Raw genomic sequence first — 24,422 nt, forward strand, 5'->3', positions numbered from 1 at the left:
ATGCCTCTGGGTCTTGGGCCGTTAACCTGTTTCCTTACGTCCGAGGAAGACGAGCTCTTAGCCAAGCAGAAGCAGTTGTTTTACGGCATACTCCAGGCCGGATGTCATTTCTCGTCTTATTTAACAAATGTTGTAATGTTTGTCATGTTAAACATTTTAACTTGATCATAAAAATAAAAATAAAATAAAGAAAAAAGTTAAATAAAATAATGAATAATTAAAATTATTAATAAAACATTTTTGAATTGCCAAATTACATAAAAATAAAAATTAAATTAATTAATAATTATATTTATATTTATATTTATATTTATAATTAATTATATTAATAATTAAACTAGTTTAATACATAATCTCAGATCTATCAAGTGCCAAGAGGGATCAAATCTCTTGAGGTGCAACCCTCTTTTAGAGTGAAAAAAGAGATTTGATCCCTATCGGCGCTTGGTAGATCCAGAATTAAGATGGATCTAAGTTGGTTTTAATGATATAAGGTTCTATTTCATAATTTAAACATATTAGCTTATATATCATTTAAATTAAAAAAATAAGAAGACAACAATGCATGCTATTTAACCACTTTATAGTATTCTATCAATTAACTTTTCATCCTAATAGGATTTAAGATTTTTTTGAGCACTTCTATGTTTAATTATGCTTCATAGAATTTGCATTTAATTATGCTTCATACAATTAGCCCTTGTTCATGACTGAAGCCTTTTTTTTTACAATTTATCTCTTATTAAAATTTCTATAAACATGTATAAATGAGATATTTATGAGCTTGTTTCGAACTTGAGAAACAACTTTTTCCATGTTTAGTTGTAAGTGTTTTGTTTTTTCATCTTACTTCTCTTCACTCCCTATTCAACCATTATTTTTGAATCACCTTAAACTTAAAGATTTCTAAATGTCTCTTTTTTATGCAATTTTTAGGAGGATCCATAAAGAATAAAGTTCCAACCTATTACTTGTCCCTATACTTGCTATATAAAATGATTTCGTGCTTTTCCTTTAAGAATAGAATACCAATCTCACCACAGGTACTAGGGGTCCCTTTACATATACCATCAAAGGACACCCAAGCCATATCTTCATCCATGTGAATTTCTTAGAGATTTTTTGGCTTCTTTAGTTTTGTTGGTTTCAAGATTCCTCCACTTGTAATGGCATACTTGTAATGGAATAAAGTCCTTTCCCTCTAAAATCGTGTCATCACTTGTGATCCATATAGGCCAACTCACAATACATGGTGAAGCCTTATGTTCTGTTATGAATTTGTCTCTATATCATTTGTCAAAGCAAGCAACAAAGGACCCACTTCCTATTTACCTTTACTTTTAATTAATTAATTTGCCTCATTGGATATATACATAGTGCATCTAGTTGGTCCTTGACATGTTTTTTTTTAAGAATTATTTATATTTTGTTAGATAACAACAATTTGTTTTCAATTGGTAGTCCAACTTCCAAATATATTTATACCACCATTTTCTCTCATTTTTTGCTTCCTCCATCACCTTATCCTTATATCCCAGCTTAGTTGTATGATTCCCAAAGCCCATATTAAATTTTCTTCCTCATCCTTGATTATGATTGCACTATGTTTTAAACTATACATATAGTTATTCCATTCTCCTACTCAGTCTTCCTGAAATCCTAACTATAAAGTAGATTTCCACTCTTGATTCCAAATGTTACTAGACTCAACATTTTATACATCTACTATATATAATATATCCATGTGATTAATTTCGTTTTTGAGTATATCTACTAATATGAAGTTCCCTATGCTTCCCATCCAAGGGTATTCTTCAATCTGAACTTTATTTTCCTTTAATATTTTTTGAAGCCAACAATTTACCCACCAAGGAAATGGCCTCACCAAAGCCTATCAAACCACAAAAGTTCCACCATGATTTTAACTTATTTTCTTATCTAGTACTCAACTATTTCAAGAGATATATATTTCACCATCATCACCTTACCCTAGTTCTTCATATTTATCAATGTCCATAGGATTTTCTTGTGAGGGCTTAATCAAATAGGTGAACATTCTTCAGGTCCTATCCTCCATCCTCTTTTGGCTTTACCAGTTTCCCCCATCTAACCAAAGGAATTACCTCCTTTTCCTTATTCCCTGTCCACAAGAAGCTAAAGCATTTCATTCATATAATTTGTTGTAATCCTGTTGGAATATGCCCCAAGGATAACTAGTCTACTGGAATTTTCTCTATAACAAGTTTCACTGAAGTCAATCTGCTACCTTTAGAAAAACATCTATAACTCCATTTTGACACTTTGTTTTCATTTTTCTCACATAACTTAGTTCCAATCAATTAGCTTATAATTATTTGGCTTAAAATTGAAACCCAAATATTTTAAATCAATATTTTATGGAATATGAGTGAAAGGAAGCGTTTGTACAATCTATATTTATATGTATTCCTCCAAATGATTGGAGAGGATTGAAGATTTGATTTGTAATCTAGCATGAATATTCCATTGGAACTATTTGTCACACAAATTTTAGAATATTTTGAAAGATTTTATTACATAGTTTATTACCTTAGATCTTGAATTTAATATTGCCAGTATAACAATTAAAACTATGGAAATAACTGAAATTGAAATGAAATAAACAAGAAAAATGAGCACACCATCCACAAAAATCAATGCAAGATGTGATTTGTAAAACCCAATATTGTAGAAAACCCAATTAGAAGGAGAGGCCTATGCACTTTTTTTTCTTTCAAAGCTATGAAATGCAAGTACAAAGAAAGAAGAACTCACAATGGAGCTGTTATGGACACTATGGCTTGAATGGTTGCAACAAAATATTCTACCTCATATATTGTGCTTCAATATCCCACTCCTAGATGCTTTGCTCATCTATTGAAAAATAAGAATACAAAAAGAAAGGAACCCATCCCTTGATTAACAACCCACTATTTAACATAGCTTAATAGCCATCTAGGGTAAGGGGTTTCCATGCTTAAACCCTAAATTAGTGTTAAGGTTTTGGTCCCTTTAGAATATCTAAAAAATCCACACATAAATAACTCCATATGAATAATGGGGTTGACTTGGCACCCACTCAATACCATGGTTGTCAATAGAATAGGTCAAGTTGTGGGAGCCATAACTTCCACATACAAACTCCGATTGAGGTGATGTTCACTCCATTGGATAGATCTTAATAGAACAATGTTGAGAGGGTGTGAGTTATGCTCACAAAGTTTTGACATTGAAAATTATTTCTTGATTCCTCAAAATGATTATGGAAGTTTCTAAACTCCAAATCACCAAACTAGGACTTTCCCCTAAAATGGGCCCTGCAAACCAATTCCTCCAAATTTTCTACCTAGAAAATACTAAGACATATGAAAAATTATATAATGATCCATTTCATATCAATTACATCATTCACAAATAATAAATAAGATAAGGATACATCTCCTCTCATTCCAATACATTTTATCCCACCTTTCCCTTTTTGTTGATCTAATCATTTTACTCAAACTATTAATTACCAATATAAGAATAAAGGGGACATTGGGTACCCCTATCTAAGTACTCTTGACATAGAAAAGAATTTTGAGGTGGAACCATTTATCATATTTGCAAAGGAAGTTGAGGCCAAACACCCATTATCTAGTTCACAACCAAATTGCTCATCCCTATTTATATCATCTACATCCTTAGATATAACCAACATGGTTTATTATACACCTTTGCAATGACTATCTTCATGACGAGAGTTGGATTTTTCCTAAATTTTTTATTGAATGCATACCCTCCCAAGTTGTCCCCCCTATATCATGAATTTGCTTGTTGGCAAGGAATTTGAACTATACTTCATATATAAATACTAAAATAATGTTTTTTTAATTCATTAGTACAAATCTTTGAAATAAGTTTATAGATAAAAGTGCATAAGGAAATTGGTATAAAATTATAATGTTTCAAGATCATTTCTTTTAGGGATTATCGCAATAAAAGTTGCATTTAATCCCTCGACACTTCCCTAGAGATCATGTATTCTTATAATACTCTTAACGAATCTTCCTTTATAAATTCATAAAAGTTACAAAAGATTTAGCTATGCATGCATCAGACCTCGTGTTTTTTTCCTTCTCAAATAGCACTGATTTGATTTCCTCTTTAGTAATTGTTGCCCCTAATTCGTAATTTGTTCTTCTTCTATCATTCTTTGAAAGAAAGAAACCATTTTTAGTATTTATACTATATTTGCCTTGGGTGCTTCCTAAAATAGAGATATTGAGTAATCTATGCCTTCTCTTCCAATTACGAGAACTTTCTGGTCATTGTTCCCACTTGCTATGCCTTCTCTTCCAATTACGAGAACTTTCTGGTCATTGTTCCCACTTGCTTTCTTATCTCCTAGATTGTGTTTACATTCTTCTAGTGTTGGGCATAGTTCCAGAAGAATTTAGTATTTTTTAAAACACCTAAAGTATATTACCCATATGTAATAATGTATAAATCATTTTGTACCAAGTATTCATATAAATCATTATTATATATTTATTATATTGTAAATAATGATAGTCATACATTTTCTCAAAGGACATGACTTATCATCTGTATATGTATTTATAAGAATCAATCATACTCAATCAATAATCAATCTCATATATGTTCATATAATAAATAATTATGATTTAGTATGGATATATGCAAATACTTTTAAGTATTCATGATGTTCTCATGAAGTGGACCACTAGTTTCATGTCAATTAGTATCAAAGTAGTTAATTCATTGGCCTGTAGCAATATGAGGCCAACAGTCCATCTTTCAAGGAATTATTAGGCAAAGAATAACTCTTATAATTAAATATCTAACCCCATTTTGGAAAACAAAGAAAAAGGGAAAGGGGAAATTAATGGGTTTCCTCCTAAAAGTTACAAGTTCAAATTTAAGGGGGGGGGGGGGGGGGGGGGGGGGTGTAGAGTATATACACCTTCGTATATTTTAGGAATTAATTCGTTATGTGAAGGTGGGTCCCTTGTCCCATAGACAAGGGAGTCTTATACACCAATATGGTGTTTGGCTTGGCTATGGCCTTAAAAGTATATTATTACTATTACTTTCCCCATTTCTTTCTCATTGAAATATTTGTAATTAAACTTGTTAAATAATTTGCATGGATATTTTATTATTAATGTACTAATCACCATGAGGTAGATATGCCATTTTTTCCTAGAGGAATCAACAACTAGGCAATGCTATAATAACCAATACTACCACTATAATAACCTTAAGGTTCACCGCACACCGCCTAAGCATGGCACACGAGCTAGCCGAGGTTTGAACCAATGACGTTAGAAGGAGTGCATTAACAATACACTGCATCATCAACTGATCTACAACCCTAGTGGAAGGTAGATATACCATGTTGCTATGAATATCGAAAGTATTTTTATATTGGTAGTTAATTAAAATAAATTACCAATGTTGAGAAAGCATGAGTAATTATAAGGACCATGATACCACAAGAGGGGAAAGTTATGGAGGTCTAGGGGATGTTTATGTCTAAAAACATATATCTCATGTTACATATAATCTTCATTCATTTTCAAAACTTAGTTGCCAAGTTGAAAGAGGTTATGAGGAGTGGAGAAAACAAATCCCTCAATCTAGGTCATCCATTCATAAAAATTAACAAGTTCTCTTCCCTACATTCTTGGAACAAGAAAGAAGCAATGGGGGAACTTTCTTACTTGCATTTATGCGTGGAAAGCTTGAATGGGAGGGAGGAGGATACTAGAAAAATAAGAACAAGAAGCTTGAAAGGAAAGAAAACATGAAAATAATAGAGCTACCACACCATAGAACAAATCAACCATGGAAATGGGCCATTAGTACTACTAAGAGAACCATAAAATCAAGAAAAATTTACACAAGTTTAGAGATATCGACCTTGACCTTAGTATTCCCACATTGAAGAACAATGGAGGGAGGCGTAATTTCTAAGGGATTGTGTAGTAGAGAAGGAAGTCCTCCATGTGTTATGTGGGGTAGGTAATGTGGGTTCCTAAGAGCTATTATATCCCCCAAAAAAACTCAACAGTGAAAATGTATTATTTTGGACCAGTTTAAGCTTAATTTAGAGTCGTATTTCCTACTTTACCCTATTGGTATCATAACTCGACTAGGAGGTGGTGTCTATGGAATACTACCTAAGACTCGGTGGAATTATCTTGGTATTGGTTGGTTTTCTTGGTGTGCAACATTCACACATATAAGCTTTTTTCAACTTTGCTATAGAAATTATTTATATGTAGATATAGAGTTCAAATTTTCCACAATATTGTACGAAAGTTGTCGTCGTTTCAAATCCCAAAGAAGATCCATCATTAGGAAAATGGTTTGAAGAGAAAAGAGGCAAGAACAAAGGAATGCATAAATTGATTAAATTAAAATAAAATATTTTTTTTAAGGCTCAGCTAATAAACCCTAAACCTAGAATGAAAAGAAATATAATTAAATTAATTAAAAATCTTAACAATATCAATTATTTCTTGATATTAATAAAACCTATAATCCTAAATATTAACAAGATATTAATAAAACCTATAATTTAATATTAATATTATATATATATATATATATATATATATATATATATATATATATATATTATATATATATATATATATATATATATATATATATATCTATCTATAAGGGAACCCTAGGTCAACAGGGAACCTGAACCGGTGGTTTTTACCAGCGGCAATGGAGATGGTATATGTTGGGTGGTATACCACGCGGGTCTAACCGTGGTTTATGCTTTCAATATTGTTTTTGGACCTCGTAATCAACAGGCCTGTCGGTTGCTGTTTTCGTTGTATTGTGGAATACCGTCCGTCGGTTTTGCAACTTCGTTTTCACAACAGCCTACCTCCCTTGGACATACGACAGTCAGATTTTACTGTTGATTACAATGGTCAAAGAAGACCTCGTGGATTACAAGGAGGACCCCATGCCAAAACAGGAGATTTGGGCTCATCAAGCTGGCCCGGACATGGGCCCTTGGCAGAATAAAATGCTTCGGATGACAGCTGCACTTCAGTCGCCACAACACCCGCCCTCCTCCGGTAAACGACACCCTCCTGCTGTCAATGTTGATGATATTCCCAGTTTGGAATGCCCTCCCCTCTCTCCGGCCACTCTGAATCTGCTCGGCACTAGTCTTCAGGCATCGCCCACTTTTGACTCTCCCTTGACTCATCCCCCGCACCATTCTTTGCCACTGAACCCTCCTTCCTACTCCTTGGCTCCGGCTGGCCCTTCAAACCTCCCACACCCTGCTCAGTCCTTCGTACATCCGGGCTCGTGTAGCTACAACCCTCACTCCCCGATTAGATCTGGCTGCTTCAGTTCTCCCATTCCAAACCCTAGACCTGCAATATCTGCCCAACAAGGCTCCTCGGAAGCGTGCAGAAGTTTACTCAGAGAACATCCCACGGGCCGTTGCACGGACAAGCCCAAAAAGGGCCGGTGCCTCAGAGCGGTGGACACTGACATAAATTTGACTTTTGGAGAAGACGTTCCTATGGCTGACGCTATGGACACGGCGAGGAAAGTTCTTGTTGGATGTGTACGAGGCAGGAACTATTCAGTGGAGCGTCTGCGTCAATGGACCATGGAGATTTGGGGTTCTCTGTTGAAAGAACTTCCTGTGATTAGGGTTTTGGCCAGAGGTTGGTTTGCCCTCCGCTTTCATAGGGAGGAGTACACGGACTGGATATTATCACGCTACTGGCATATTGAGCTTGCTCCTGTACTGTTGAAGAGATGGGATCCACTCTTCGATCCGGAGCGTGAACAGTTGGGAGCAGGGCCTATTTGGGTCAGACTTCTTGGTTTGCCCATGCAGTTTTGGACTCCTCAGGTTTTCAAACGTATTGGAGATGCACTGGGGACTTACCTTGAGCATGATCAGTCCTATGAAAAGACCGGCATTATGACTATGGCAAGGATTTTGGTACACCTTGACACCAGGGAGGGGCTTGAAGAAAAAATCACTCTTCACAGGAGACATTTCTCGCGCAAACAACTTCTGGACTATGAAGGAGTCCCATTTCGATGTAGGAGGTGCCACAAAGTGGGTCACCTATACAAGGATTTCCCACTGCTTTCTTCGGTGACTACAGAGACCTCTCGGGGGACCAAACACCATATCTCAGAAGAGCTGAATAAGGGAGATCAACAACAAGGACAGGCACCACCTGAGGCTGTGGTGGGCGCTACACAAAAGGCAAAAAATCGGCGAAGGGCTCCGACCTCACCTCCTCGGACTCGCTCCAAATCTGCTGCGGAAGCGCCTCCTCTCCCGGGTAATGGATCTATCCCCATAACCTCTGTACTTTTTTCAGATGTTATGTTTTCTACTCTGCATTCACCTTTGAATCCCCCTTCCACTACTCTTTGTTCTATCCCTACCATCCCTTGCTCCATCTTTCCTCCTCCCCCCACTTTCTCTACTACACCTACCTCCCACAGGGATTTTTCCACTCCTCCCTCTCATACATCCTCCCTATCTGGGACAGGATCCCATCCCTACAACCTCAGATCCAGATCTCGACATTTATCTCCTCATTTTGGTTTGGGCCACTCCCCAGAAGGACCAAGAAAAATAAACCTACCAGAGGGCGCCCATCCAGGATCAAAACAACCATCAAGACTGTGGTGGCTGATGTAGCGAGGGGCTGTCAATACACCATTGAAAGGGCACTTAGAGAAATTGAGCCCTCCACCCCTGTCTCCCCATGATTTGGCTCTCCTACAACTGCAGGGGATTAGCCAACCCCAAAAAGAGATTGGCTCTAAAACGTCTATTACATAGTTCCAATTGTGACATCCTCTTCCTACAGGAAACCCTTGGCTCATCTGACATCATTACCAGAACCCTCCACTCTATCCTTCCGGGCTGGGTTTTTCAGGGTATGGATGCTATTGGCAGATCCAGAGGTCTTGCTATAGGAATAAACCCTAAATCTGTCAAGCATATTTCCTCCTGGGGTGGTTTGGGCTTCATTGGTATGGATATTTTTGTGAGTGAGCTCGGGTCCCAGTTAAAAGTGATAAACATATATGCCCCAAATCATAACAGAATGGAGTTTTGGCACAATTTGTTGGATCACAATCTTGTCTCAAGCACCACCATTATTGGGGGTGACTTAAATTTTTCATTGGGTATGGAGGAATCTTGGGGACATCACTCACAGATCGACCCTATATCGGACTAGATGAGCACTCTACTGGATACCTTTAAACTTGTTGATGTTCCAATGAACAAGAAATTGCCCACATGGCATAACAGGAGGACGGGTGAAGCTGCCCTGGGTCGGAGATTGGATCGTTTCTTGATTCATGAAGATCTCCTCCGTACCCTACCCTTATACAGACAATGGGTTGGTACTGGAGGATCTTCTGATCACCTCCCCATATATCTACAAATCTCTGGTCCCTCAAAAAAGCCTCGTGCCCCCTTCAAATTCTTTACTGGATACCTAAAAGACCCAGATTTCATCAATCTGGTAACTGAATTCTGGAGAGCACAACCCCCTCTCAGGGAGCAGAGAATGGCAGCTGATTTCTATGTTTGACTTAAAAAACTCAGGACTATGATAGAGGAATGGTCAAGGCAGAAGAAATTGAGAGATGAACAGAACCTAAAGGTCATTGAATTACAGATAGCCCAGCTCACGGATGAAAAGGGGCTTGGATACTTAACGGATGACACTAAACTCCAACTGATAAGTCTGGAAAACCAAAAGGCAAAGATTCTACTTGAAAAGGAAGAACAGTGGAGGCTGAAAAGTAGGGCTATTTGGCTACAAGCGGGAGATGGAAATACTAAGTTTTTCCACAATTTTGCCAATGGTAGGAAGGCCACTAACACCATTTGGCAGCTGCCCTGTGACCTAGACGGATGGGCCTCTACTCACCCTCAATTAGCCAGGTTGGGGAATACCCATTTCAAAAGTCAATTTACTGCGCCGGCAGCCATCACCCTCCCGGACATCATTAACCTGGCTGGCCACTTCCCTAGGTTTGTGGATCCGGATGATGTGGAGGATCTGATACAACCTGTCACCATGGAGGAATTGGAAGGAACACTTAAATGGTTCAAGAAGGACAAGAGTCCTGGTCCGGATGGCTGGCCGGTTGAATTCTACACGGCTTTTCTGGAGCTTCTGGGACAGGACCTGCTGGTGGTCATTGAAGAAAGTAGAATTACAGGACACATCCACCCGCCCATAAACTTCACCTATTTGGCTTTGATCCCTAAGATTGATTCACCAGCCTCTTTTAACGATTTCCACCCCATATCCCTTTGCAACTGTCTGTATAAAATTATTTCCAAAATCATAGCCAACCACATCAAGCCCATTTTATCTAACCATATCTCTCAGGAGCAATTTGCTTTCCTCCACCATAGACATATTCAGGATGCTATTGGCTCAGCCCAGGAAGCCCTTCACTCCATTAAGCACAAAAATCTCAAGGGACTTACTCTCAAAATTGATCTATCAAAGGCTTTCGACAAAGTGAATTGGCTATACATCAAGATGATTATCACTCATTTGGGTTTTCCCCCAGCTCTCATCAACTGGATCATGGGTTGCATCTCCTCTGTATCGTTTGCCATTCTCATCAATGGGTCTGCAACTACATCCTTTAATATAGATAGAGGGATAAGGCAGGGATGCCCTTTATCACCACTACTTTTCCTATTAGTTATGGAAGGATTGAGCAGGCTAATTGATTCAGAAAAAAGAAGAGGGGGCCTCAGAGGGCTAAAAATTATGGACCACTACTATCTGACACATCTACTATTTGTAGATGACATATTGATTTTCTTGAATGGTAGTGTTCTGGACACCACTTCAATGTATGAGATTCTAAACCTCTTCTGCAGAGCAACGAGAATGGAAATTAACAGAGATAAATCCACCATCTCTCTATCTGATTGTACACAACAGGAATCACAGCTAGCCATACAAAAATTTCCATTTCAAGCTACTGAGCTGATGGAGGGGCTCAAATATCTGGGCTTCAGGCTAAAACCAGATGGGTACAAAATCGCTAATTGGACCTGGCTTATCACAAAAGTGGAGAAGAGAATAAACTGCTGGTGTCACAGGTTCCTCTCTAGGGCTGGCAGACTAATTCTTATCAAATCAGTCCTTGAAGCCACCCCGGTTTACTGGATGTCACTGGCCTGGATTCCAAGAGGGGTCCTTCACAGAATTCAACAAATCTGTTGCAAATTTCTTTGGAATGGAAGAAAGGAGGGCAAACCTTTTGCCTGGGTTAAATGGATCAAAATTGCTACTCCAAAGAAGTGGGGAGGTTGGGGCCTTAAACTACTTCCTGCCTTTGCTCAAGCCTTGGCCGCAAAACAGAGTTGGTTACTACTAAAGCAAAAAAGTCTTTGGACTGAGGTTATCCTACATAAATATATCTGGCCATCTACTATTATAGACTGGATTAGAAGTCCAACATGGAACAGAAAAGGTATTTCGGTGATATGGAGGGCCATACTTAATTCACTTCCCATTATCAAGGATGGACTGTTATGGAAAATTGGAAATGGAGCCTCAGTTCGCATTGGAATTGATCCATGGACTGGAAGTGGAAATTCCCATCAGCTACCAATTGGGCTGATAAATCATTTAAACAACAGGGGCATTAAGTATATTGGGCAGATAGGTGATCAACAAAATACTACTTTTCATACACAAGCATGGCTGACTGAGCAGAACTGGAACATACCAAATGAATGGAGCAGAACATGGAAAAACTATATCCAGGCACTCACAGAATCACATGTTAGATTAAAGAATGAAGAGGATGAACTCATATGGGCACACTCAAAATCTGGACAATACTCTTCAAAGCAGGGCTATGATACCATCATTGCAGATAAAAAACCGGAGGCCTTAAGGAGCTGGTGGGTATCAATATGGAAATTAAAAGCTCCATTGCGCACCAGACTGTTGATGTGGAATATTTTAGAAAATAAGATCCCCACTGGAACCTATTTAAAAAAGAGGGCATTTTTGGGACCTACCTGGTGTGTCCTATGCCTCCAAGAGGAGGAATCGACCCAACATCTTTTTCTCTCATGTCCGACCACCAGGAACATTTGGACTCAAGTCCTACAAACTCTAAATCTGAATATGAGTTGGCAGGGTGCAGATATTATAACAGCATGGGACAGCTGGTGGGGTACTACTACTGTGGAAAAAACAAGAAACCTTCCCCTTTTGGTCTCATGGCACATATGGCTCAAGCGAAACATCAAAATATTTGAAGACAAGCCGGTGAACTGGAACCTGCTCCCTCCGAAAATCTGCGCTGCTTTTGAAGAGCTACCAAATGATGAGTGCCAAAAGAGACCTAGGAATATTCGACAGGAACAGATAAACACAACAATACCTTGGGCCTATTTTGATGGTGCTGCCCAGCAGCATGGATGTGGGGGAGGCATATGTTTTTACCTATCAGAATCACACTATTTCCAGATTAGTATGGGATTGGGACCGGGCACAAATAATCATGCTGAACTGATATCTCTTCGCCACCTGATATACTTTGCCATTCTGAAACAATGCTGAAACATACAAATATTTGGGGACTCAAAGAATGTGACTGATTGGTTTAACAACACAGCTGTTTGTAATGCTTACTCTTTGAGATCTATTATGGAAGAAATTGTTTTTTTCAAAACATTCTTTGATCAGATTTCTGTTTCTCATATCTACAGGGAAAGAAATGAAACTGCAGACAGGCTATCGAAAGAAGCGACGCATCATCCTCTAGGAGAGTGGATGATCGCTGAACATACACCTGCAGGAATCTATCACTTCTTCCACAGGCCATACATCGATGGGAGACTACAGAGGGGCAACAGTCCCTAATTATCAGCATCTTGATTTTGAAATTTTTTGCAAATTTGATACTATTTTTTAATTAGTATTTATGAGTAAATGATTGTAAATATGGACAGCATAATACACACCCGCGTGGGTGAATATTTTTGAACTTTTTATTGAGGTCTTGAACCAACACAGTACACCCATTGGGTTTCATTGTAAATATTAGTTTATAACAGTGGATAGACAACCACGTTACAGCATATGCCTTCAGGCATCTACAACATGTAATTTCATCAATGAAATTATGAATTTTCTTTACGGAAAAAAAAAAAAAAAAAAAAAAAATAAAATAAAAAAAAATATCTATATATATATATATATATAATCAACTAAAATGTATAATAATAATGTAAATGATATACAATCATACTACCTAATGAATAATATTATAATATGTAATGTAATACTAATGTAACATATTAAATGGTATAGAATTATAATAACCAATGTATTAGAGTAATAATAATAATAATACTTAATTTATATTAATTATATAAATTAATTAAGAGCATAATGTATTATATTTATTGTATTAAATAATATAAATAGAATTATAAATCAGTGATATGATTTATATATGTAATTAGTATATTCAATATGATGTAATTAATATTAAATGTAATTAAGTTATGGGAGAGGGTATTATACCTAAGAGGAAGTAGAACTAAAAGAACCAATCTTTTGAATTAGAGGAAACCAATTGCCATTAGACTCCATACCACCATTCTTGTTGAGATTTTATGGATGCTTCATTATCTTAAGGGCTTCCCTGATTTTTCTCTTATGATAGTGCTCCTCTCTAGCGATAGTTCTAGTATTTTCCAAGAAAACATGATGCTTAGTTTTTGAGGAGTGTTCAACAAGAGCCGAAGTGTGATATCGTTCATTTTTAATGTTTGCTCCATGCTCTTTTAGTTTTTTTTGCAATGAGCGTTATGTTTCTCCATTATAACTCTCACCGTTAATTTTTATTGTTTGCTGCATGCTCTTTTAGTCTTCTTTGAAAGGAGCATAATGTTTCTCTAATATAACTCTTACCGTTCATTTTTAATGTAAGAGTTATATTGGAGAAATAGGTTGCTCCTTGCAAAGAAGACTGAAAGAGAATGGAGCAAAAGTTAAAAATGAATGGTAAGAGTTATATTGGAGAAATATGACGCTCCTTGCAAGGAAGACTGAAAGAGCATGGAGCAAACATTAAAAATAAATGGTAAGAGTTATATTGGAGGAACAAGATACTCCTTGCAATGAATACTGAAATAGCATGGAGAAAACATTGAAAATGAACGGTAAGAGTTATAATGGAGAAACAAGAAACTCCTTGCAAAGAAGACTAAAAGAGCATGGATCAAACAATACAAATGACTAATAAGAGTTATATTGGAAAAACGTGATGCTACTTGCAAAGAATACTAAAAGAGCATGGAGAAAACATTAAAAATGAATGATATCACACTTCAACTCTTGCTGAGCACTCAAAAGAAAAGCATCAAATTTTCCTGGAAAATGCTAGAATCTTCGCTAGGGAGGAGCACATTGGTGGTCGCTAGATTTGCCTGTTTTTACCTATTTTTATCCACTTCACCTTACCCATTTCATAGATTTTTGCATGGTTAATTCATGTCTCAATAATGAATGTATGATAAATTTACATGTCTTTTTGAATATTGATTAATGAAACGTAGTCCTAAGGGGAACATTGCCTATGCGACTTGCTAACTAAAGATTTCTTGCATAATCGAGATAATGATGACCAACAGGCTACAAATCAGGGCACGAGTGTTGATGAACTGACAAATCTATTATGGGACAGGGACTACAACAATGCTTAACCAACGAGAAGCTGATGGATTAATATTATTTCTATCTTTTGCATTATGTTTCTACCTTAACGATTGTTGTATATTTGTGGGCAGACAGAGCTACCGAATCTTTGAGTTTGTTAGTACTATTTTTGTAACAATGCAATGTATAAGTAATGGTTAAGGAGGCAGAAATGCGGACTGGATCCGAGAAGTGTAACAACATACTTTACTATATTTCCTTTTGATTAATGCAATTTTGATTTCCTGAGCACCGAATAATCTTCGATCTTTTGCCACAACCCTGATTGGAGAGTCAGGCCCACTCCCCTGATTAGGTGTTGTTGGATTAGTTGTGTGTGTTCGCTTTGCTTTATTGCTGTAATGATTTATTGACTGCATTACTATGAATTTAGATTACTGTTACTATGATTTGTTACTGTTATTGTTATTTTCTTGTTGTTTTTTCCAAGGAAAAAGGCACAATTTTCATTAAGTATATTAAGAAAATTACATGTTGTATCATTCAACATGTATGAGATGCATTCACTGTAGAAACAATTCATAAGAGTTGTGAAACTTATATACAGATTACATCATAGTAGCAGAGGGAAATAATAACTGCAGAGATAACAAAATACATAGTAATGTCCCAAAAAAAAAACTGTTATGACATAAACAAAACCAAAAAAGGAATGATTTGAGTGATCATTCTAATTGATTCCCATTCATCTCGATGAACGAACGATGGAAGAAATGATAGAAAACACCCTCTCTGAATTCTTGAATTTTCCATTGTCCCCTATTTAGCTGCGTGGCCACTTTGGAAAGAAAATCAACGATCTCATTCCTTTCCCCGCGAAAGCCGATTCTCTGGCCCGTGCTCTGGTGAGAGGAGCCGCTAAACTCATTGAGTCCAGTTGAGAGGATGGCACCTCCGAACCATGCAGGTGAGGCTCCGAATCTTATAGAGGTTCCGCCTATGAATGGAAATCCGCTTCCATTGTTTGAGTGCTAGCCGATAACAATGACTTAGGAGGTTCCTGCTGCTTCCTAGATAGTAAGGGGAAATCTTTGTACAAATGTCCCACCTCGTGGCACCGTTGACAACGAAAGGGGATGCCTTCATAGTCGAGAATCTGTCTTCTAGTGATTTCGCCCATCTGGAGCAGATAACTCTCCACTAGGCCCTCTCTGGTGTCAAGATGCACCAGAATGCGGGCTAAAGCCATATAGCCAGTGTCCTGGTAAGCCCTGTCGTGGTCAAGATACACCCCTAAGTCATCGCCAATAACTTTGAAGATCTCCTCAGCCAAAAACTGGAGCGGAAGACCCGGAAGGTGGACCCAAATCAGACCAGCTCCTAGGTTTTCTTTCTCAGGGTTGAAAAGCGGTGTCCATCTCTTAAGTAGAATCAGGGTCATTTCAATGTGCCAGTACCTTGTTAATACCCAATCCACCTGGTCTGGCTATGAAAAGGTAAGGGAAAACCACCTCTAAGACAAGGTGATGATACCAGGTAGCTGCACCAACAAATTCCCCCATACCTTCGCGGTTCATTTCCTCAGGCAACCAGGTGTATAATTTATGCCTTGAACCCTGCCCACAAGCAATGTGTTCTCTGTTAGGGCCGCTTGGGCCATTGAAATGCCCTCCCCAAACATCAGACAGCGGTCCTGTTCCCGGACTTTTGAGTGCTTGGATTTTTTCTTTTCTCTCTATCTTTGTTGCTATGCTGTCGGGGCGTCCTCCGCTTGTGGGTTCTCGTCTGAATCCAAGGACCTATTTTCCTTAGTGCTAGTGTCTTGCCTAGGTATGCCATTAAAATACCCAGAGGGGTGTGAAGAAACAGATAACAATTGAGCGGAGAAAATGGGCGCTGAACTGAGGAGACCAACATGTGATGGAGATAAACCCCGTTCTTCGATAAACAAGCCACTAATACCCGCCATAGTGACTCCCACGCCCCATTGAGAGTTGGAAATATTCGGCTGTGCCTGAGACCAGTCTTGAAGTTCATATGGTGATGGTATAGAAAAAAGGGAGATTCAAAACCCTCGCCCAGACTAAACAAACCCTCCGAAATGACAGTTGTTAGTTGCTTATTACCCATACCCTAAAGTGTAACCTCCATCTCATTCATTAGGGAGGAGAGTTTGGTGACCTGAGAAGCCGGTAAATAGTTTTCCTTTGGTGCAGACTCAGCTGATGACGGGTGTATGTAATCAATCCAGATGTCTTCTGGGGTCAATGAGTCAGAGGAGTAGTATAGGAAGAATCCATCCAGACTCCAGATTCCATAAATAACTAAGGACCGTTCTGAGGTAAAACAGGTAACAAACCTTGTTGTCTGTTGACCAGTGTTGAAAAGTGAACCCTCGGAACCCAGTGACCGGCTAGTAGGAAACCCTTCACAAGCAGCTAGGGCAAAAACTGTAATCGGATAGGTAAAACCCCGACAAGAATGGAGCCTTCCAACCACTGACAGTGCCATAGAAAAACCTCGTGGAGATAATAATGGTAGAAAGCCCCACCAATCTTTGTAAAAAAACTGAATAAAACAAAGAAAAACCCACCTCGTGACCAAGCGCCGGTTAGTATAAAAACCGCATTGGGTGAGGGGATGAAAAATTACAACGCCTTAGTGTAGACCCAAGGAAAAAAGAAGACCCATAAGCTATTAGCTGCGTTAGCACTGTTCGCTCGTGGATTAGTAGGAAGAACTTCGAAAAAGACCTAGCCCAGCCATCGAAACCGACTGTCGACACCCATCATCCCGCCTCCACCAAGCGACCATCATTTTTTTCTATCTTTATTGTTATGACCATGTATTAATATTCTTTGCTTGTTGTTATTCAATCATTTTTCTTGATGACTGCTCAATACTGGGTAGGGAACATGTGGCCTACATAGACTTTGCACATGTTGGGTTGTGTTATATTCTTTCCATGACTAGATCCCCTATTTAACCAGGGGGTTAGAGGGGGGGTGGAGCTCCCCCTTCATTGCACAACGGGGGGGTCACTAGGGGGTTTGAGGGGGGTGGGTAGCCCCCCTCTACGGGGTCTGGGGTAGCGCCACGAGGAAATATTTTTTTGGACCCTATATTAGGTGGGCGGATCTACCTATGGTTTTGTGCATGGTTTTCGCTCATGGTTTTGGGTGCGATGGTTTTTGGTCCATGGTATTGGATGCTTCGGCATGTATAAATATGTATTGTAACATTGAAAGGAACATAATGAAAAAATAAGCAGGTAGTTCTGGTTTTAGGATCCAGGGGAAAATCTCTGTGTATTTGTGTTTTATGTGTTATGCTTTTGCATTGTTTATTTTTTGTTCTTAGAAGGACCAAGGTGATTCGACACATATTACCATGGAACAACAACCCCCTACTCAAATAATTATCACTCGAGGATGCCAAACTGGCCCACCGTACCCTGAGAGGCTATCCTTGAGCAAACAAATTCCCCAACCTGAATTTGATCTTTTGGGGGAATTACAAAACTTATTTGTCAAAATCCCATTACTACAAGCTATGAAGGATGTACCAATCTATGCTAAAATGATTAAGGAAATTTTCTCCAAAAAGCCTGGAAGAAAACCAAAAGACCCACCCACTATTCATGTCATGGGAAAATTATTAGACATAATGTTGGGAAAAACTACACCCATCAAATATGGTGATCCAGGAAACCCGATTCTCACAATACAAATTAACGGTGTGGACACCCCAAATGTGCTGGTAGACCTAGGAGTTGCAATTAACGTTATAACTTTCACAATCGTACTTACCTTGGACTTACTTGATCTTAAACCAACTCCTACAGTCCTAAGACTTGTAGACCTATCCACTGTAAGACCAATAGGGAAGTTGGAAGACGGGATTATTTCTGTAGACTCATGGCAATACCCTATCGATCTTCTGGTGTTGCATACTCAATCTCCAACCAGAGGGCATCCTTTGATTTTGGGTATACCTTGGCTTGCTACTGCAAATGCTTACATTGGATGTCCATCAAGAAATATGGTAATATCCAATGGGGAAATCACAAAGAACCTTGTTCTTTACCCACCGGCAGAACCAAGCCCGTCAATAAAACCAGGGTTTACCTTAGCACAAAAGTTTCCACCCTCGGATGAGCCTAAACTTGGAAATGAAGACATTAGACCAATTCTTACCATTAGTGAAGCTCTCTGTTTTAAGGGTGAAATGGAAGATGATTCTATTAGCACATTTATTAGTAGTCCCAACTCCATTTCTGGTTCAACTCGACAACTATTAGAATCTATCATGAGCTGCATTACGCAGGAAACTATTGAACCAGAAAAAAAATAAAAAACGTTCTTGTCATTGTACCCCATAACAGTATTCCTATAGAAATCGATCCAAGGAAAATGCTAAATGTTAATCCTAATCTTTCACCTTCCCAAGTTGAACAATTGTTGAAATTCCTTTGGGATCATAAGGAATCCTTCGCTTGGGAATATACATATATGAAAGGGATCCCTGTTAATCTATGTACCCATCATATATACATAAGAGAAGAATGTCGACCTATTCAACAACCACAAAGAAGGATGAATCCTGCTTTGAAGAACATTGTCAAGGAAGAACTGCAGAAGCTATTGGATGTTGGGTTTATTTATCCAATCTCGGACAGTCAATGGGTATCCCCATTAGTCATTGTTCCAAAGAAAAATGGCAAGTGGTGGATCTGTGTTGATTACAGGGAATTGAATAAAGAAACTCAAAAAGACCACTTTCCCTTACCTTTTATTGACCAGGTCCTCGACACATTAGTCGGGAAGAAGTTCTTCTCCTTTCTGGACGGATTTAGTGGATATAACCAGATCCAGATAGCTCTTGAGGATCAGGATAAAACTACTTTTACTTGCCCTTGGGGAACTTTTGCATACCATTCCTTCCATTTGGCCTCTGTAATGCGTCTGCTACCTTTCAACAGACAATACTGGGAATTTTTTCTGATGTAGTTAATAACAATGTTGAAATTTACATGGATGACTTTACCCCATACAGGGATTCTTTCGAAGAAGGTCTGGAGAATTTAGAAAAAATACTTAAACAATGCAAGTAGAATCATGTTTCTCTTAGTATAGTGAAATTTCATATGATGATGGAAGAAGGGGTAATTCTGGGGCACTTACTTTTAGCTGAAGGAATACGGGTTGATCCTGCCAAGGTTGAGGTAGCAAAAAAAGAATTTTTGGCTGTCATATATGCTATTAAAAAATTTCAGCATTATATTATAGGGTACCCCACATTTGTGCACATAGACAATTCATCCATCGGGTATTCGATGAACAAATCGATAACTCCTTGTCGAATTACAAGATGGTTGTTATTGATACAAGAATTTGATATTACTATTGTAGATAAACCATGAAAAGATAACGTGGTAGTAGATTTCCTGTCTAGGCTGAATACTAATGATGAAGATACACCTATAGAGGATAGTTTTCCTGATGAGAATCTCTTTGCAATTTATACTTACATTCCTTGGTATGCAGATGTTGCTAACTATCTTATTACAGGAAAGGTACCTCATCATTTGTCATATAGGGAAAAACGAAGAACTATCCAGCAAAGTGCTTGTTATACATTGATAGAGGGATATCTCTTCTACATTGGACCAAATCAACAGATTTGATGCCGTGTAGGGGAGAAAGAGATTTATAATATTCTAAACGCTGCCCATGATGGTCCTTGAGGAGGGAATTTTGAAAATAAGAGAATTGGTCATAAGGTGTTGCAGATGGGATACTATTGGCCTTCTATTTTCCGTGATGCCAGGAAATATGTTTAGGAGTGTGACAGTTGTCAACGGATGGGTCAGCCTGGTCTGTTAGATGAAATGCCACTGCAACCTCAATTAGTCTTAGATCCTTTCGAAAAGTGGGCTATTGATTTTGTCGGGCCATTTAACCCTCCTTCTCATTAGAAAGTCCACATTCTTGTCTGCACAAATTATGTGACAAAATGGGTGAAAGCCAAATTTGTTGCAAAAGCCACAAAACAGGTTGTCTTAGACTTTTTATTCGAAGAAATTTTCACACTGTACGAAGCTCCTAGAGAGATAGTCTTAGACGGAGGAACACAGTTCACATCACATTTTATAGCATCACTTATGGAAAAATATGGGATCAAACATAGGGTGACATCTCCATATAATCCTCAAGCGAATGGTTAAGTCAAGAGCACAAATAAGGTACTAGAAAATATCCTCACAAATACTATATCTAAGCATTGTCAAAACTGGGTGGAAAAACTTCCTAAAGAACTTTGGGCGTATAAAACGACATGCCAGAATACAACGGGATTTTCACCATATGAGCTTGTCTATGGAAAATCCCCTTTGTTTCCGGTGGAATTTGAAATTAAGACGCTCAGGACAACTCTTGAAGTAGGTATGGATCTTATTGCAGCCCAGAAACACCGACTGGAATAGTTAAATGAGTTAGATGAAATTCGCTTGATAGTTGTACAAAATACTACTGCAATTCAGCAGCAATGAACCAAGTGGCACAACAAATTCATCAAGAAAAAGGTGTTTCAAAAAGGTGATTGGGCATTACTCTATGACTCTTGATTCAAGGACTTCAAGGGAAAGCTCTGCTCTAGGTGGATGGGACCATATGAAATTGATGCAATATTTGAAAATGGGACTGTTAGACTTACAACAATAGATGAGGCACACACTCCTTTATTTGTAAATGGACATCGCCTTAGATTATATCATCGCCCGACCTCTAGGGACTCCTTTGTTAAGCATATTTATGATAACTCTAGTTTTGAAATCATTAGTGCAGAGAACACTTCCTCTGCACCGCACATTGAATAATAATAATAATAATAATAATAATATATATCTATATATATATATATATATATATATATATATATATATATATAACTCTGCTGCTACTCCATCAGTAGCGCTCTTTTTCTTGCAGGTGTTGTTATTTCACCGATGCTGATGCTCCACTGGTGTTGTTACTCCACTAGTGTTGTTACTCCACTAATGCTGATACTCCATTGATGTTGTTACTTCACTGATGTTGATGATCCAATGGTACTGTTGCTTCACTGGTGTTGTTACTCCACTAGTGTTGTTACTCCACTGATGCTGATACTCCACTGGTGTTGTTACTCCACTGATGCGGATACTCAATGGGTGTTGTTACTTCACCAATGCTGATACTCCACTGGTGTTGTTAATCCACCGATGTGGATACTCAAATGGTGTTGTTACTCCACTGATGTTGATACTCCACTAGTGTTGTTACTCCACTGATGTTGATACTCCATTGGTGCTATTACTCCACCGATGGTGATACTCCATTGGTGTTGTTACTCCACTGGTGTTGTTACTTCGCTGATTTTGACACTCCGCTAAGGTAAGTTGCCAGGTACGTCCCCGAACAACTCCGTGGATTTGATTGGTATCTCATTTATGACATGACCTATCATGACTGAGGATGGTCATAGCTTAGTTGGGGGGGGGGATCTCATATTTAATAATAATGATGTTATTTCATCATTATTGTTAAACCTCGCTTTAATCGATCATCATTACCATGATCCTTTTATATTCCTGTCGTACCCTTCACATATATCCATGCACATCATAAATGACATTTTGTATGAATATGTAGGAATGCATTAATTTGCAGTCTTTTCCAATGTGTTGGAGTAATTACCATAACTACAACACATTTACCATGAATCTTGTCATAACCTTTGCCTAGATTTATAGTCATCCCTGTTACTGCAAAATTAACCGGCTAACAACCCCCTCAACGACTTGCTGCTACTCCGAGTGCTACTATAGAACAACGGATAAAATGGGCATCCAGGCCATTAGACACGAGCTAGAAAACACAGTGCAGGTTCGACATCAAGCAGATGTATGGCATATTTTTCAGGACACAGGATGGCATATCTATTTTGAAAGGTTACAGGGGTTTGATGAAGGGGTAACAATTGAGTTAGCGCTAAATTTGGAAGGGAATCCTTCCAGAGTTTGTAGACTAGAAATTCAGGTGACACAAGAAGTTATTTCGACTGTTAGTGGATTGCTGCAAGGAGGACAAAAGTGGTTCGCCTGGAGTTATTTCTGCAGGAAGGAGAAAATGTGGTACATAAGGGGAAAGGATATGATCGAAAATCGTTGCCACAACCATGGGTCGAGGTTGCATACTTTGTAATGTGGTACATTACCTGTGAAGGTCGCTTCTCTACCCTTTTTAAGTATCATTTTAAGCTTTTGGCATGTCTCCGATTTCGTCAAGTTCATCCTTTAGATATTCTGTTCTTTCTTTGGAACAATATTCAATTAATGGCACGGTTTGCACGCCGGTCATGCCAAGCATTGGCAGTCCTCACAAATCATGGACTCGTCAGATTGTTAGTGATGCATGCCCTATCACAAACTCCTGTGACTTGGCAACAATTGGTTGAGCTAGCAGAAGAAGAGGTTGTAGCTATGATGCCAGTAAGGGTTGAAGAATAATTGTTGGAAGAAGAGGAAGTCACTGTTGGCATTGCACCACAAGAACCAATGTCAACTGTTGAACCTATGGAGGAAGTAATGGAACAATCACTGGAGGGAGCGGAGAAAGAAAGGGAAGAAGAGACAATAAACCAGTCAGATGATGTGGGGGATAGGGGCGAAGCTGAGGAAATTGAGGCAGAAGGTGTTAGTGGGGTGGGAATTGAAGATGTTACTCCTCGTTCTCCACTCCTCGCTTCCCTATCGAGGGGGGAAAGGAAATTTCGTTCTCCTACTCCTACCCGCGTAGTGAAAGAAAGAATTTTTCCTCCAAAATTGAGATTTGTTGGAGTAATTACAAAGGAAGGAGCCACTGTTGTCACTATTTGTTGTGATATTCAACAACCCCCCATTTACTTATATATAAATCTCTTAGGAAATTATTATATAAATAATGGGGACCCTTTAAATTTTTAAATCATAGAAAAATAAAACATTTAGTGTTTTAAAAGGACAAATTTAAGTTTATTTGAATAAAAAATCCAAATTTCATTGGCCCAAACAACTCAAACGAGTTGGCCTTAAAGAAATCCCGACATTATCGCACTTTGCAAGTCCTAATTAACAACTCCCCGTTTTATCCTTTTGAAATGATGCAATGTGATAAAGTAGCCCCCGACTAAAACTTAAAAAACCTTAAGTATTGCTAACATAACCGCTCTACATCAGATATTACCCCCATCGCAAAACTTATAATGAGCATGATATTAAAAATCCCCAAGGAACACTCCCATTGCGATATGTGATAAACCGCCCGGACCCGATATAACAATTAACGCAACCCTATAAATATGTCGCGTCTGGATATGAATCACAGATTGGCAAAAGGAAGGCTCCTCCATTCACTTCCGATCTTTTGATTGCGATAAAACTCTTTATTAAAGCATGATTTTAACAAAATCATAAGAATAAATAAAACAAAGGAAAAGCGGGTTTAGTAAGTCACTGATAGGGCCCAATCCATTTCGACATCATTCCTCGTGATTTCGCAATTGCAAAAGGCCTTTTGTCATTTCCATTGTCCTCTGCGCCAAACCCCCGATTGCGATTTTACGATCATCACATCACAGAAT

Source organism: Pinus tabuliformis, chromosome 3_1 (genome assembly GCF_031772625.1).
Source record: "Pinus tabuliformis cultivar Carrire ecotype Pingquan chromosome 3_1, CPIR1, whole genome shotgun sequence".
Classification (NCBI taxonomy): Eukaryota; Viridiplantae; Streptophyta; class Pinopsida; order Pinales; family Pinaceae; genus Pinus; species Pinus tabuliformis.